This window comes from Teleopsis dalmanni, chromosome X (genome assembly GCF_002237135.1).
Source record: "Teleopsis dalmanni isolate 2A chromosome X, ASM223713v2, whole genome shotgun sequence".
In the NCBI taxonomy this organism is placed as follows: Eukaryota; Metazoa; Arthropoda; class Insecta; order Diptera; family Diopsidae; genus Teleopsis; species Teleopsis dalmanni.
Genome location: NC_051848.1, coordinates 1,657,688 through 1,675,578, shown reverse-complemented (window position 1 = coordinate 1,675,578; position 17,891 = coordinate 1,657,688). Strand labels below are relative to the sequence as shown.

The window sequence follows — 17,891 nt, the reverse complement described above, 5'->3', positions numbered from 1 at the left end:
TTTTATACAAAATAAAAATATTCAACTGAGACCATTATATAATTTAAAAAATAAAGGAATTATAGAATTTCCTATAGTGACGTTCAAAAAACTTGGCAACTCAATGTGAGACGGGTTAACAAATTACCTTAGTTGAACTTGTGATCCCATTATGACCATTGAAAAGATAATGTTTGGTCTTCGCTGCACTGTTCTACCGTGTCATTTTAACATCCTTTTAAATAGTGTTTTGGTCATCATAGCCAAGTGTATTCTTAATGTGGATTCATTCGCTGCTGAAACCTCGATTAATGAATATAGTTTGTTTCGTTTTGTTTCAGTTACATATTTAATTTTAATTATTAATTTAATATTTCTTGATATTTCTCCTTTTAAAGCATTTGTATTATATTGTACAATGTATTATATTAACATATTACTTTTGTGTTTTATTTGATATCAAATAAATAAATATCTTAAAATGTGATTCTAGTTTCTTTCAAAAATAAAAAAATTCCCTAACTCGAAATCTCCATAATTCGAACCTCTTCTTTGCAAAATGATACTTCGAGTTATGTATATATATATATATATATATATATATATATATATAAATCGTATATATAAAATGCAGCAAAAAATGCAGCAAGGCGCCTATCAATTTCTTAAGTCACGTAATTTGTATAAATAAAATGCGAAATGTATTCAGTTGCAAATTTAAATTTTATGCTGCCACACTCCAACCTTAAATTCAGCTTAAACCACAACAAAAAACACATTTCTGAATAATTTATTTATTAACTTTATAAACCTCCTTTTGGAATGATATACTGTTTTTACATGACTTCACAACATCTCCCAATAGATACAAAACTTCTCAAAGTTGAAATTTATTAAAATAATTGAAATTTAAAATTCTTCATTTACATAAAAGAGCCAAAATATGGTAAAGGTGTGAAAAACTGCAAATATTGGCCAAATATTTCCTTTTGTATCTGCATCAGTACTTTTTTTACATCTTTTGTGACAGCACGTGCGCAGATTGACACGGTTAAATGCTACTATCAACGGGAACATTTCCATTTCCATTCACATCATCATCGTCGTCATCATCACCATCATCATCATTGTGTGCCTGAAATTTAACTGCAACATATAAATTAAAAAATAAATAACCTAAACCAAAAGATAGGCAGAAAAAGATTGCAAATTAAGCTGTTTGCTATGGTAATAAAAACACACGCTACTTCCGGCATTTGCTCCACATAGATCAGTTAAAGGTAATAAGTTAAAAAATTATCTCAACTTGCTAACCTGTTACTTCGCTGAGTGCGGTATTTACAAGTTCACTCAATCATTTCAAACTAACTCTGGAATAGAACTCTTCCATGTTGGTGCATTAATTTCTGATTAATATCTTCGCCTAATCACTCTCGCACTCTGCTTCGCAAATATCGAATTAAACAGTTTTAGCGTTTTCAAATTTTGTGTGTTGTACGGCTACTGTAACTCAGGTGTCGTCATGCATATTAATTAAAAAAACAAGCGCAATTAAATATATCAAGGCACTTACAGTTACGCTCTTTTCGTGCTACGAAATTGGAGATATATTCGAACTTTTAATTAAACATGTCGAGTACTCAGCATTTCATACCAATCCGCGAAAAAGTTCGATTGATTTTCAGTGTACGCAGAAAATTAAAACAGTTTCAATAAAATATTATTATTTTTTAACAATTGGTCACAGTTGTTGGCAATTATTCCATGCAATCTACATTGGTTTTCTACTTGTTGGATTTTGTACTAGGTGAATAACCGAAACCGTTACCTTTTATGTACATTGGCATTCAAAAACAAAAATAACGTAAATATGTTACGTTTAAAAACGTGAAAAAATACACGTAATTATGTATATCTTAAAATTTCCGAAAGAAGTTTTAGGATTACGTACATTACTAAAAAAAAGTATCGCAAATCCTTATAAAAGTTTAAGGTGGTGATTGCATAGAACTTCAGTACCCTAAATAGTACGCGATAATATAGGATGTGAAAAAATAACGAAAATTATGAAATTAAACACACTTTATAGATTGCACTGCCAATGTACTTGTCAACTATTAGTCAGTAGTTTATTGGTTTATGTCCAATTCTGAACGAAATGCGCTACAAATTCTATCGGAAACATACTCTTACAGAGCAGGAAATAATAGAGGTATTAAACGTTGAAAACTGAGCCGCACTCTCTTGTTATGTAAAAGATGCAATTAGTTACAGACAACGAATAATAAATGAAAATTTTTAGTTTTAAATAAATTAGAACAAAAACGGGATAAATTACTACAATTCTACTTTAATATACTTTAAAATATACTTTAATTTGCTTTAGAATACTTCTTTATTAGTTAATTAGTTTGTTGGCAGACGGCATTTGGGCCATGCCTTTAGTTCAATAAGTAACAATATTTCAATGTGCAAATATTTAGTAATTTATTTATTAATAGCATAAATTAACGTGTAAGATTAGTTTTAAGATTGAACTAAAATAAAAATACTACTACTACTACTACTACTTCTACTACTATAAGTGTATTAGTGTTATATTGGATTCGAAAGTTTTTGTTATGTCGGATCACAAAAGGATCTTGTCTTAATAACAGAAACTGAAGTGAAGCATTTAAAATCTTAATTAAAGTTTTTGATGCCAATACTACTGTCATATCTATAAGTTTATAAATAATATAAACGCTTTCAGATTATTTGAGAAAATACTGCTGCTGACGCAGGTCTTGGCTTTCAAACATGTCTATCAATGACTAGTATGTGAAAATATTATGTTATATATGTATATATATAAAGGATGCTAATGATGTAGGAATATCATACGAGTCATGAAAAGAGTGACAACAAAATAAGTTGTTTATTCCACATACGGTAATAAGCCTATTTTCAAGATATGGAACTATGTGAATTTCCTGAAAGTGCTTAACGAATAAGCCACTCGCTTTACAATGATGCCAAATCTTAAAACTAATCTATTGTAAATGATTTTCAGAAGAAAATGAAAAACTCCAATGAGTCAATGAGTAAATTTAAATATTTTAAAAAAGTAATTTTTTTAATAAAATTTTTGAAGAAGACTGACAGATAAGTAATTGTAAAGAAGTCATTCGTCAATTATTTATTAAGGGATTTATAATTTCTGTATTATAAATACAGAACATACAGTATGAATAAATACAAAACACAATCGTTACAATAAAAGCAAAAAGTTATACGACAATTGTAAGAATTATAAAACAGTGGTAAATACTGCTCATTTAGCATTAACTATGATAGAAATGATAGAAATGTGAAAATTGCCTTGTGAAGAGCTGGTGTTATCAGAACTTTTAAATATTTGGTCAGTACGTCGCCCTCTTGTATCCTTCACCATTTGCTCAGGTATCATAGATAAGCCTAAAGAAATGTGTATTTTTATATAAATTCAAATATAATATAAAATGCTCACCAATAACTTTTTTATATATATATGAACTTTTTTATAAAATTATTTATAGGTTTTTTTTCTTGTATTTAGAAGTATTATCACAACAGTTTTGTTTAAAATTTTTTTACTTGTAATATGTTTACTCATTATGAGGAAATGATGCCAAGTTATTCTTAAGCAACCAAAAGTTGTTCTATTGGATCATTCATGTCAAAAGAATACACCCATAGTATTATGGAATACCGAATTGCACGATATGAAGTACTTTAGAACTATAACATGTCTTTTTTAATTTTTGTAACTTATATCCTAGCATGAATGTTAAATTTGTGTCATTAATGTAAGTAAATTCATTCAAAAATCTGGCTGGTTACTTTGAAATAAGTTACAAACTAAACCTGTCAAATAAAAAAAATATCTTTCAAATTTATTTATTTTAATCTTCTAAACTAAATTTCAAAAACTTTTTTCATTCAAAAATCTGGCTGGTTACTTTGAAATAAGTTACAAACTAAACCTGTCAAATAAAAAAAATATCTTTCAAATTTATTTATTTTAATCTTCTAAACTAAATTTCAAAAACTTTCAAAAAGTTTATAGCGTGGCATATAATAGTCATAAATTAATTTTGCTATTGATTAAATATTTGTGAGAACATAAATTGTTCTATAGAGGATATTTTATTTGTGTAAAGCAACATACTAATTTTACATATAATTGCTTGTTTAAGAAGGTAACAATATTTTTTAAAATATGTTATTTTATTTTAAATTTTACACATTTTATATAAAAACACCATCACCATAAACTGACGAAAGAAATTATCTTTGACGTCTTTGATCTTGAAAAGCATATAATCGCTCTATGGTAAGCAATTGAAATTTTATTTTGCAACTCTTTATATATTTGTATTTCCAATTTCCTTTTTATTATGTTTTTAATTTTGATCCTACAAGTCTTAAAACGAAAAAAGAATTAGCGTTTAGTATTCTAATTTATTGAAAATAGTCCTTATCTATTAGGTTGTTCGGAAAGTAATTTCGTTTCTTCGAGGTGGTGAGTGAGTTCAGTGAGTTTCGCAGACATATAACAATGTGTTTGATGACGTTGTTCGATCGTCATATTTAAGGCTTTCACGAATGCCACGAAATTGGTAAAACATTTAATTAAAATTATGTACACGCAAGGTGAATATCGGTTATACATTAGGTACGCCTTTTCGTTATTGTTTTTGTTTTATGTTATTAGTGAAATATGCAATAAGGGTCTTTACTATAAAGATATTTAAATTACAATTCAAAGTAATACTTAATCTATCAGTTAAACTATTAAACTATGTTAATTTAAATATACTAGTTCTTAAAAAATTTCACTATCAAATGTACATTACGAATTTCAAAGTAATTTACAGTCGGTATTTTTAAAAAATCGTGACATTTAAATAAATTAAATTTTTTCCATGAAACACGTTTGTTATGTTCAGCAATGAACAATCGTCAAAGTTTTCATCTATAATGATTCAATATAGAGAAGTCTATTTCCGAGAATTAAGTTTAATTATAGAATTGAATTCGCTACAAAGGAGTTCGCTATGAAGGAGTCTAAATATATTATATATGAAATAAAATAATACAAACGAGTCACCGTTATAGGAAAATTCTTTATAGAATAGCCTGACTGTTTATAAAAGAAGAGTAAAATTAACAATTGCATCAGCGCTATCAAATGACGAAGTTACAATTTTATCTGCTAAGTTATATCTGTAGATTTATCGCGTCTCATCAGATTTGTATGTTTAATTTAATCTTCATGATTCATATAGAGACATTTATTAGTGTCATATATAGAATTGTATCGAATTAATTAGTTAATATTTATAAATCGTTAGAAAAGAATTTATTTAATCCATTGTTTAGCATTTATATTTTTCATTCTAAAATTAAGTAAATTGCTTTTTTTTTGTTTTTCATTTCTATAGAACTTTTTTATTGCCCAAAATAATCTCTCCCAACAATAATACATACAATATATTGTTTGCATGCATAGTGTATATTTTATTACGAATAGTACATTTAACTATGCTGTATTTCTCAAATATCAAATTGTGAACTTTGCATCTCAAAAACAAAAAATAAATCGTAATTTGATTTCCAGATTTAATGCATTGTTTAATGTATAATTTGCCAGCGGGCTATGGTGTTTATATGTCTTTTGAAGCATTCGATTGTTAGCAGCTCATCCTCAGAAACCTGGGAACTTGTTGACATTTGCTTTACTCGTTAATTTCCCAACTTGATTTCTTGTTCAATTGCATCTTTATCGTCTTGTTACAGACTTAATCAGACTTAAACTTTGTCAAAAGGAAAAGTGCAACTTACTTCGTTAAAAGTTTGATTTTGAACTTTAGCACACTAAATGTAGAGATTGTTTCGTTAATAGCATTCTTTGCCAGCATTGAGATTGGAGATGGAGACGGAGTATTGTTTGTGTGAATCTGAACAATTTTCGAACCAGACAAGAGTTTTTGTTTGTGGATGCAACTCACTATATTAACTATATTTTAGCATGGGTTTTCATAACAGCTTATCATTTTCAGTTGTTTTTTTATTATGGCTTACATCCTAAATTAATACTCTTAATTAATACCCTACTCTAATTATATTTTGTTGGTGTTAGTTAGCTCTTTGCCTTTTAAATTATCATTAAAATATTATTTCTTTTTTATTCCAAACAAATCATAGTGGGTAATTGCACTTTTCTATACTTTTCTTAGCTTTTATTCACTGCTGCTTTTCGCTGTACATAGACTCACCTCCGGTTGCCGTTGCACTGAAGTAGCACATGATACGTTGATAAACTGAGGTCTAACAGTTTGTAACAGTGTTTTATTGTTACTACAACGACTATGTCTGTATGTCTACATTTTTGTAATCTTGTTTAAAGTTACAGCACCCAGAGCGTACATACATAATACCAACAGAAATTTAAAGAAATTTCTAAATCAAATTACGGTCCTCTTCTTCATCTTCTTCATCATTATTATCCACGTCAAAATATTGTAGTTCTGTCATCATGGCATTACGCGCTTTTGATAACCACCAAAAGCAACTTTGAAGTCGCCCAGAAACGCAAAAAGATGCATAGGCCAACAACAAGTAATGTCTTATTTTTTTTTAAGTTATTTTTTTCAACTTATTATGGTCCATAAAGTTTAATTGCTTTTATTTTGTGCTTTATACAAATAAGTTTAAGGGGCGTGTTAGGTTAAAGAATTCAAATTTACTACCGAAGTTTATGCATAAATTTTGATATGCATCAGAGATTTCAAATTAAGACTTCAAACTTTAAATATTGTATGAATTTTTATAACAACTTTGACTTTGTATACCGCATCTATAGAATATAGTATTATTATGAATTCAGCTCATATATTTGAAACCACCTATAAAGTATATTTTCAAAATTGCACTTTGCCTCAGAATCACACACGTTAAAATGCAAATATGCAAATGTGAGCAAAAGTTCTGAAGTCCTTAGATTTTTTAAACATAATTTTTATTTTTTATGTTTTATATCTGATTAAAGTATTTTGGTATGGGAATTTTTTTTTTTGAAATTCGCTAAATTAAATTACTCAGCTCTCTAAGAAACAATTTAAAAGTGATGTTTACCCACAAATTCATATGGTAATTATTCAACAGAAAAACTTATTTCAATTAATTCGTTAAATGCAAAAGAAAGATTTTGCTATAATTTCTGCTTTGCTAAAGTTTAAATAAATACCCTTCATACAATTTTATATAAGAAACATGAAGAAAATTGTTGTCCACTAACTTTTAATTTATATGAGGTGCCCATATGCAAATTCAAATCCATCTATCCAACTTTATGTAGCATTTGCTACTGTATGTACAATGTAACCCAATTTAACTTTGACCAACGTCAAACTGCAATTAATTTAATTATTTATGAACGTACGAAAGCATTTACGTCTAAGATTTAAAGAAAATAATTTATCAGTACGAGAACTTAAATCTAACAGTAAAACAACAACGAATCGATGATTCAAAGAGCTGTTTGGACATGTTTACGCGCAATAAGTCGGAGTTTTTGCGTCGGTACATCACGATGGATGAAATATGGATCCACCATTTCACTCCAGAGTCAAATCGGCAGTCTGCTGAGTGGCATGCAGCCGGTGAAAGCCGCCCAAAGCGACCAAAGACGCAGCAGTTGGCTGGCAAGGTTATGGCGTCTGTATTTTGGGATGCGCCTGGAATAATATTCATCGACTATCTCCAGAAGGGGAAGACCATCAACAGAGTGTATTATATAGCGTTATTGGAGCGTTTGAAAGACGAAATCGCAAAGAAACGGCCTCATATGGCGAAAAATCGATTTACAAAGACGTTTCGAAAGATTGCAAAAGTGTTGGAATGATTGTATCTTCCTAAAAGGGGAATATGTTGATGAATAAAAACGAATTTTGGCAAAAAAATGTGTTTTAATTAGTTAGTCACACACATTATTGAACGAAGTGTTAAGTGTGCACAAATATATCGATTAGTTTTTAACTAACATAAGTTTAAATTGAAATTCTGTTTTTACTTGGTACTCAAAATAGGTCTAAATATCCTGTTTTCAGATTTAGATTAGAATATAAAACTTAAACATTATTGAAGATAGGTAGATCTTTAAAGTTACTGTGTTTATAAATACACCAGATACCAGACACGTAGTTAATAAGAGAATTGGGAGACTTAAGCCCTCTCAAAATAAATCAAAGGACTATTTATACATATAAATATTGATTATTCATGCATCATTAATTACTGTTTAATAAAATTAAACTTTTTTTAAATTACTGAAGTTATTTTTGAAATACATGATCTATAATGCAGTACATACAGTATTTGTTTTAAAGTTTTTATTACCTAAATTGCATAATTGCCTTAAAAAAATTGTTTACCAAAATAATGTACGAGTTTTTCGTGCGCACTCATGTAGATACTTTTGTTTGATAGAAAATTGAAAAGCTTCTGCATTTTTATGTACGAAGGCACTTGAATTTAACTAATTAAAAAAAGTATTTAGTACTTAAATGTTTACTTAACCCAAGGTTATAAGCTTATAGAATCACTATGTGCAATGTTAAACATTTATATAAATTTAAAAAACTATTTTGAAGAAATTTCCAATTCAGCTTTATTTGATTTTTTCCTCATATTTTTTTTATTTTTTATTATTTTAAATAGTTTCAATTCACATAAAAACACCGAATTCATATATGAAAACCTCTTATCAACTTCATGTAATTTTAAGTGCTGTTTTGTACTCTTATTTGCTGTTCAAATAGATTGAGGTACTGTTCGTGTGTAAAATGTATCTTAAGGTAAATTATGCATAATGTTAATGAGGTGACTTTTTTATTACAAGTGAAAATTTATAATCTTAAAACGAAAGTATAATTTGTTATTTACAAAAAACTCAATATTTAAATTATAAATATAAATAATATTAAAAAAGCACACGAAAAAAAAATAGAAAACAGCAAAGGTTGCAAATACAAATAAATTACAGTTGTGACATACCGTTGTACAGTATGTCAAAAGATAATTTGTTTTACTAATTTAGACCATACTTTCAGTCAGGTAATTTCTCGCGTTCTGGCAATGTATTTAAGTATTTAGTGTGTTTTGGCTAACAAGCTGATATTATGTATTCCTTTTTAATTCAATTATAAATTAATAGATATTAAATTTATTACTTGTGAAAAGAGTTTTAAGAAGGTTTGTGATCTCACCAGCCAATCAATTGACAGACATATTTCATAATAAAAGGATTTTTTTTTAATATAAAATATGTTTAATGATTTAATGTTATATAGAAAATTACATTTTTTCACATGTACTTATATTGCTTTGGTCAAGCAAGATTTTGTTTGAAAATGAATTGTATATATTTTTTATAAAATTCCATATGTAAAAATAGTTAATATATATAACATTATTTTTTTTTATTATACAGTTTATCGATATTTTGAGAAATTTGTTTATTTTGGGACTTACGGTGTTTTACTTATGATGTCGACTGAATGTATCAAAATGTAAATAAAAAAAATTTATTAAAATGTTACATTTTCGTAATAGGTGTATACTTTTTGAACTTAATTAATTATAAATTTACTTCTATATTTTTATTTATTGCATACTATTTCTGAACCAAATAGAAAACAGTATGATATAGAGGTTTCGGTGATAAACATGTCTAAGAACTATTTACTGTGAAAAAAAACGCTCAACTATAAAATGAAATCACTAATATCTTATATCTTTTGAAATAGAGATGCAAAAGCTGAAATTTTTTATCTGGTAACAACGAAACTGATAAAAGAAATTAAAAAAGACTTTCAAAGAACATATACATAACCGAAGGAAAACTTTGTGCGAATAGATTTATCCAAATTATGATTTTAAACTCCGAGAAATATAGCTATTTATTAGGGAAGAGAGCAAAATAGACCTTAAGATGGTCATAAGATGGTAGTGCCATATTCCCTCATAATGATAGTAATAACAATTTTATGCAAAAGCATGTGTTATCTATCTATCTATCAATAGGTTGTATGACTCAAATTATTATTATCCGGAAGGTTTCAAAAAAAAATTCTATCCGAATATAAATGTAGTCAGAATACTGTAACAGTTTTGTTCTAGATAATATAATCTTAATATTGAAAAATACGAGCAACGAAATCTTGTAATTAGTGGATCCATTTATTTGGTCAGAAAACATTATGAATAATTTTACTAATTTCTATTGCATTCTTGGCATCTTAAAAAGCTGAACTGTTCTTTCAAGTGCAAAAGCTCTGCTTCCATTCGTTCAATTGTCGTAAAATCACAACTACCAATAGATGGCCTCACTATAAATAATAATTTTTAAAAAATATTTCATATCTCTCATTTTAAATATGATTTCATTTTTTACTCTCATTTTAAAATCAGCAACCAGTCTAACTCTTTTTTACCTATAAAATATAGATGTTATATATATATATGTATAATCAATTTGGAATTCTTAATGTCTTATAAATAAATAAATAATAAATATTTGAAATATATAAAATATATATAATAATTATATATAATAATATATAAATTTTATTTATGAAATAAATACTTTGATTGAGCTCTTGCTTTGGGTAGCAATTTGTTTTTTATAAAACTATACTGTATTTGTGAAGTTGATTTAATAAATATGTTATAGAAATAAATTTTGGTAAACCGATGCCGATTATTACAAATCGCGCCTGTCTATAAAAGATATTTTGTAGATATTGATTTGGTTTTTAACTTATTAAAAACTACTTAATTTGCATACTTACCCCCTTATCGCATTTCGTTGGCTCCAGTTTAGTGGCGTTGCGGTGATATCAAACACTGGATACATTTTTGCAATTTCACAAAGAGCGAGAGGAAGTCTAATTAATCGTATTTCATTTAATAGTGACAATGCACCACCGATATAAAGTCAATAAATCAAATTTTAGACACTAAAATGGTTTTTTTCCTACTTTTATAAACCAAATCCTATTAGAAGAATATGCCTCGGTGGCAGTGCATTGAACTCTAATTGAATTTATTTTTTGTCATTAATTGAATGTTGTGCCCATTTTGATTGCATTGTTGTGCCCACATACTTGCGTATGAGAAAGAAAAAAATCTTTAAAAATTTGATCATGTAATTGTTATAAAATTACTCCGAAATTCTACATAATATACATTAATTTCATGAGTTCTCTCTGTATTTTTACCACATTAAATTTTATGATAGAATTTTGATTGCATTACAATAATGTTCCTAATGCATGGCAGTTTGGCTTATTGAATATAAAGAAATCTTTCGGATACATTTTCAACATATTCGTAAGTATGTGTGAAAGCAATTGCGGTTACTTTTTTGTTTGTATCTTCTCAAACCAAAACGTTTTTATTTTTCACAACAAAGGAAAAATTTAAACCATGTAATTCTGCTCTGAAATTTTTAGTATTCGACTGAGTCATTCAGGTTTTTTACTTGACAATGCAACCAATAATAAGCGCCCACTTGGATGTATCTGCAGTTGATTGCTATTCTAAAAATGTTCTCAACAATTCTTAAACTTTTTAAAAACGAAAAAGTTTCTGAACAAATGTTTTTGCATGTTGCAGATTAAATTAGTTCGGCTTATAAAATCCCAACGCTTCTAAAACGGAATGCGTTCAATCGTATTGTTTCAAATTGCTTATTTTAAAAATAATTAATTTATAAAGTTTAATCTAGGACTCTGCTTAAGCTTCATTGTCACTAATTTTAAATCATTTTGTTGTTTGTGTAATGCGTAATTAAAAGTCCATGCTGCAGACCAAAACAATTTGGCCAAAATAAGTTTTAATTTAAATGTAAATAGTAACTATTTTAAATGTTATAAATGCATAGTTGAACTGAATTTATAATGATTTACACTAGTCTCAATTATAAGGGATTTTTACGATAATAAGATTCAAGGCTAAAATATTGCTTAAAATTATTCGATTTCCGATTTCCCGTGCAAATCCATTTGACAGTGGATTCTAGTATTCTAGTAATGTAAGCAATTTTGAGTAACTTTTCGGTAAAAAGTTCAGATGATAAATTAGCTGAAGGCACGAGATACTACAACAGATGCTACAACTGGCAACAGAAAGCGGTGTCAAATAAAGCTTTAAGTATTCGTTAAAGTCATTAAAAAGTGTCATCATACGTGATTGAAAGTTTTTCTCCATCTGATATAGCTAGATGATCTAACCTAGCGTTTGGTAACCTTTAAATATTTAATAGATTCTTTAAATTTATTTCATTTATTTTATTAAAAAGATATTAAAATGCAAAAATGTTTAGTTGTAATAGATTAACATTAATTATTTGTTGTGAGTAATCTATCTATTATCTTATCTTATATTTGATTTTAATACTGCATTTTTGCTTTTTTCACATAAAATGCAAACAATTCCAAAAGACTGACTTTTTCTCTGATATCTTAAATAAGTTTTAATTTGACATTATCATAATTGTTATTATCATAACAAAATATTAATGCTGTTTCTTTGTTATTATTTGTAAAACAAGTATTTACTTTTGTGAATATTAAAAAAGAATTTCAAAAATATTCAATTTTATTAATAGAAAAATTTTCTTGCTGTTTGCATTACGGTTTTGCCTTGATTTTCGCTACATATTTAAAAGCGCTACATTTTTAAACAACTTGTTGAATAAGTAATTAATTTTGCGTGTATCTGAAAGATACTAAGAAAAAAGAGTCGTTAAATTAAAGAATAAAGTTTTTAAAAGTTTGTTGTTTGCTAAAAATATTATATAGATTTTTTTTTCAAGTCTAAAAGCGCTTGAAAAACGCAACATTTTTGTTCTGTAACGGCCATGTTATGCAGAGTATCTCGGGGACGGCAAAATTAGCACTTTTGGGCTATCCCGAAAATGCATGTTATCCAGAGTGTCACATCAGTATTACCAATTTTGTATTTTTACTACTTCTTGGTTGCCACCCAAAATAACTAGCAAGAAAAAACTCATAGATGCTGTAATAATGTTTATTTATTATTATATTATCTTATAATGATTGTTAACACTACTTACGCATTTCTTTAAAATCAAAAAGTGTAATAACTATATTATTAGCGATTTATAAAAAAAGCTGTATTGCTTACTGCCATTTTTTCTCCAAAACGTATTAGAATTGTAGTAATTTGCTCCTAAAAGGTGCAAATTTTGAAATTTATTACTAAACAACACTGTTTTGCCTTAGCGTCGGGGCACAAATACGCCGGATCTCTTGCCGGAGTTTGAAAGGCCATATTGTTTTTTCTCTCATTCTCAAATTTTCATTGAAAACAACAACAATTGTACTCATGCCGTGCTGTAAACACTCTGCATAACATGGCCCTAAGCTGGGTACCCTGGTTTTTGTTGCAGTACTATCTGTTATCTATTATGGTCACATTAGCCGCTTTTGGAATTATTTTTTTGAGTGATCGAACAAACATCGCTCTTATCTGACTTGGTCCCATATATTTTTTAGTTCCCGAAACTAAAAATGTAACTGACATAGTTAATTTGTACGTTATAAGTTTTTAAGGCGATAAAATAAATTTTGATTGAGTAATGATTTATGACGGATTTCTTACATATCATTTATTATTTATATATTAAAAAGTTAAGTAAAACCCTACATATATTACTTATTTAGTTGTAATGTAAATCCTACCGATTTTTATAGCGTATTCAGTGTTGTGTTCATTGCAGGCTTTTTTTAAAAAAAAGATATAATGTTTCTTTATATTTATCAAATAGTGACGTACATTTCACAAACCAGATAACATAATATAGATATTGTTTATTGAACATAACTGCAGTTTATTGTTTTTACTATCTTAAATATGACGCTTTCCGAAATCACACAATTTTTTTTAAAAGTTTTTCGTTTACGTTTACTCCACTTTATACGGTTTTTTGTGCAAACTAAAGGATATTAATTACAAATTTTATATAAAAAACTGCAGCCGGAAACTTCAAGCATCTTTATCTAACATAATCTGTCATGCAATATATTATAGTGCATTGTAGCGATCATTCTCATTAGTGCTATAACAAAAGTATGCGCTATATGTTTTTCAAGTAAGTAAAGCTCAGGAACCTATGAATGCGAGTGATTTTGTTTTTAATGTTTCACTTTTATATTTGATAATGCAGTTTTTTTGATATTATTTTAAGTTAATATACATATGTATACAATAAGTAATTTTATCAAAATTAAAAAAAAAAAACAATTGAAGAGTCTTAGTAGTTTGGATTGTGAATGGATTATAGGATCGAGAAAAGTGTGAATTTAGTTAATGAATTTAGAAAGGTCTTGAAGTTAAGTTAACGAATTTAAGGTGGGGTAAAGAATTTGGAGAATGGAATTCGACCAGGTTCCATTTATAAGTATATCACTGAGATTTATTCCATCTTTCATCAAAATTGTCAAAACTGTAAATTGTAGAACTGCTTTTAAGTTGTAATTTTTACATATATGTATACAATCGTTGAATTGAATGAAAGGAACCGTGCATAACTTTTTCGTTAAATCAAAGAATACGTTAAACAAAAAAAATTAATTTTTATTAATTCTTTGAAAATTATTTTTTAAGATCTTGTTAAAATTAACTTTTTGACGTACTTCATCTTGTAAGTCTTGTAAAGTCATAATTTTAGTTTTTTAATAATATTATTTTTTAATAAAATTTATATTATTTTTTTAACCTATTGTGTGTATATAAACCTTAAGAGTTTCATAACATTTTTATGGGATATTTTATTATTTTTACAAGTTTGTTTTTTTCTGCAATATTGATAGTTCTATATACAGAGTTATGAAACCATCCCATCAATGATACAATTTCGACGTTTGACATTCAAAAGTCAAAACTCTACATTAATGTTTAATTATTTCTGCATGAACTTCAAACTCTTAGTCGGTGATTTTGTTTTATTTATAATTCTTCCATCTTCCATCTATGCTTATATGCCACTCGTAGTTATCTAACAATGTATCGTTGTGTAGGGTGCCTTATGGAACGCCACAGCTGGAAGTAAATTACGATTTTAATGCAATTGTAAAAATTTACTTTAGAAAATTACTTTGTTGCCCTTCTTCGGTTCCTGTTTCTGCTACTACTACTACTAGTTCCAATTCATTAATTTCACTTGTTACAGAATGTACACAAATTCAATTTATATATATATATTTTTTTTTTTTTTTGTTTGTACAAAATTAATTTTTTTTCATATATATTTTATATTATTTTTTCTGTACATTTAAGTGCGAATATTTGTGTTTATTTTTTATTCAAAATCACTTTGTGTGTGTCTATATAGCTATTGGCGTGGCGTTCCGTTCTTATCAGTGAAAGCGCACCCTGAAATTCCAATTCACTTCAGTTTTAAGACTTGAAGCAATAAAAGATATTGTATTATAAAGTCCGCTAAATAAGAGCAGTAACGGCAGAAGTAATCAAACACGAAAAATGAACAGAGATTAAGTTCAGAAAAACGTCCCAAAAAGAAAATAAATTCCAACAGAAGCAAAAAGTATTTATACTGAAACTTTGCAGTATTAGATTAAAAATGGACTCAGTATGGAATGGCAAAAGGAACGAACGGAAAGATATGTAAACTAAGTGCATACCGCTTAGGTATTTCAGAGCCAGCATTTAAAATCCGTGCACATTTTTTAGTGTTGTATATGCGATTGCAAATGGATTCTGTTGAGGCAGTCATGCACGTCGTCAGGCATGTATTTCGTGTATTCAAAGCTTAGAGCGAACTAAATCCAATAGCAAGTTAACTTCTGCAAAATGTATTTAGTGAATTTTATTGACATTTCGCATTCGCATCAGTTTAAACTTTTCCTTTACACTGCAAGATATAAGACGAGTGATTTTCGCTAAATGTCAAACTGTGAAAATTGTGACTGCTTTAAGGTTAAATCAGTAAATCAACAAAGATGAGTTTGCTAACTCTAAAGAAATGTTATGCAACAAGAAAATTTGAATTTTGACATTTAGCATTGAAAACTGAAGTTTATGTGCAAATGCAATGGCAATACGGCATTGTAGTTCAGCTTGAAGTCCATAGAATTCAAATTATAGAAGCTTTTAATTTTCAAATGAATTTTTACTTGAACATATGTATTTCAATTACAAGTTTGGTTGAATATTGATACATAAGCTAATCTCGCCAATTTTCTTCAATTACCTTAAGTAGCTATTATATTAAACTACACGCCCCACAATTAGCACCAAGTCGAGTTCAATTACCTTTTGAGAGTGAATAAATTTTTTTTTAATTTATTAGGTATTTATTTATACATCATGAATTTAAAATATCTGTTTCCATACATACAATTATATTTGGAGACAAAAACTCATAAGTGTGCAAATGATGGCTTTAGTTGTTCAAAGATAAACAAATTGTATCTGATTTGTGTTTCTGGCTTGCAATAACGCATTACTTTGCGTTAATTGGAAAAATAAAAAATTTAAATAAATTAAGAAGTAAAAAAGTAGGAAAAAAGTACAAAAATAAGATCATTTTTAAGCACAAGTTCAAGTTTGAAAGCCTGGCAACATTATCTCGTCGTCATCGGCATTGCCTATCATTTATCAATTTATCAATTTGACTACAACTGCGGCAGTCTGTGAAATCGTTTAAATAAGTCACTGTCATGCATGCACATCCACATCCACACGAGTGCCATCGAACAGCACAGTAATGCATAAATAGTGCATATAGAATTCAATCAAAAAAAATACAATTAAAACTATAAACAAATAAGATAAAATGTGTAGTGTAAACAATTGTGAAGTTCAATATCCGTAATATCATAACAAACTAATTACAGTGCTTCCAATTAGAATAATTTGATAAATTTTAAATCTATTGTTAAGTCAATTTAAGTTTGAATTATTGCAGTTTCACATAAGCAGATTAATATTGTGAGACATAAGATGTGTCTATGATTTATGCTGATAAAGTAGTTTTAAAACGTGCAAATGATACTACAACACTATACTTACAGTGAAATTACTATAATGATATACATACATATTCATGTGTGTATAGTAGGCAATAGGTGTATGAGTGTCTACAAATGATTTTATAAATATATTATTATTTATTATTATATGCACTTAGCAGAAAAACTCTGCGTACAGAAAGTAAATTTTGTTTCAACAATAAAAAAATTATTAAATGAATAGATTTTTTAAATCAATTTTATTTTTTATTTGTACTTTAATTCGTTATCTTCATTTTAAGCTAAAACTTATTTCTAATAGATTAGTAGAAAAATTATTATAGTTAAAAATGAAAAAATTCAGCGCTATCGATGGCAGAAAAAGTCTGCGTACAAGAGTTTAAAAAGCGTCGAAATATATTAGGGGTATTCAGGCAACTGATTAGTTGCTTAGTAGTTGATTACAACAAAAATTTGCACACAAAAATGAAACTAAGCAGGGAATCAACTATTTCGGTGATTCTCAGATTAGTACAAATTTGATTAATAGTGCTGCCAGTCCCAAGTTAACATACGTTTCGCTGTTGCTGTTGATACGAGTGCTGCCAAGGCATTTGCACGCAACAAACTAATCAGATTATTCATTTTGGGTTGTTCAAGCAACTGATTAGCACCAAAATGCTAATTTTTTTTTATATGAAGTTTTTGAATCAACTAAGCAACTAATCAGTTGCCTGAATACTCCTTATATTAATTTATTACCAATTAAAAAGAATTAATGCGTTTCGCATGCGCTTAGGTCTCTTTGGTAATCCGAAATTCTTTATGGTT

The 17,891-nt window shown here is 27.8% G+C and overlaps 1 protein-coding gene across 5 annotated transcripts in view; it reads left to right on the top strand.

Annotated features, from left to right (window-relative positions):
* The window catches only part of LOC119687961 (polypeptide N-acetylgalactosaminyltransferase 5-like), a 55,351-nt gene that overhangs the window by 24,424 nt on the left and 13,036 nt on the right, over window positions 1-17,891 (top strand). Inside the window, exon 1 of one of the 5 annotated variants that reach the window (XM_038102530.1) lies at window positions 4,285-4,333. The exons of the other annotated variants lie outside the window; for them this stretch is intronic. The gene's annotated coding sequence lies outside the window, so the exon portion shown is untranslated. Of the gene's footprint in view, window positions 1-4,284; window positions 4,334-17,891 lie in introns of those variants that run through there. 5 annotated transcript variants of the gene reach the window in all.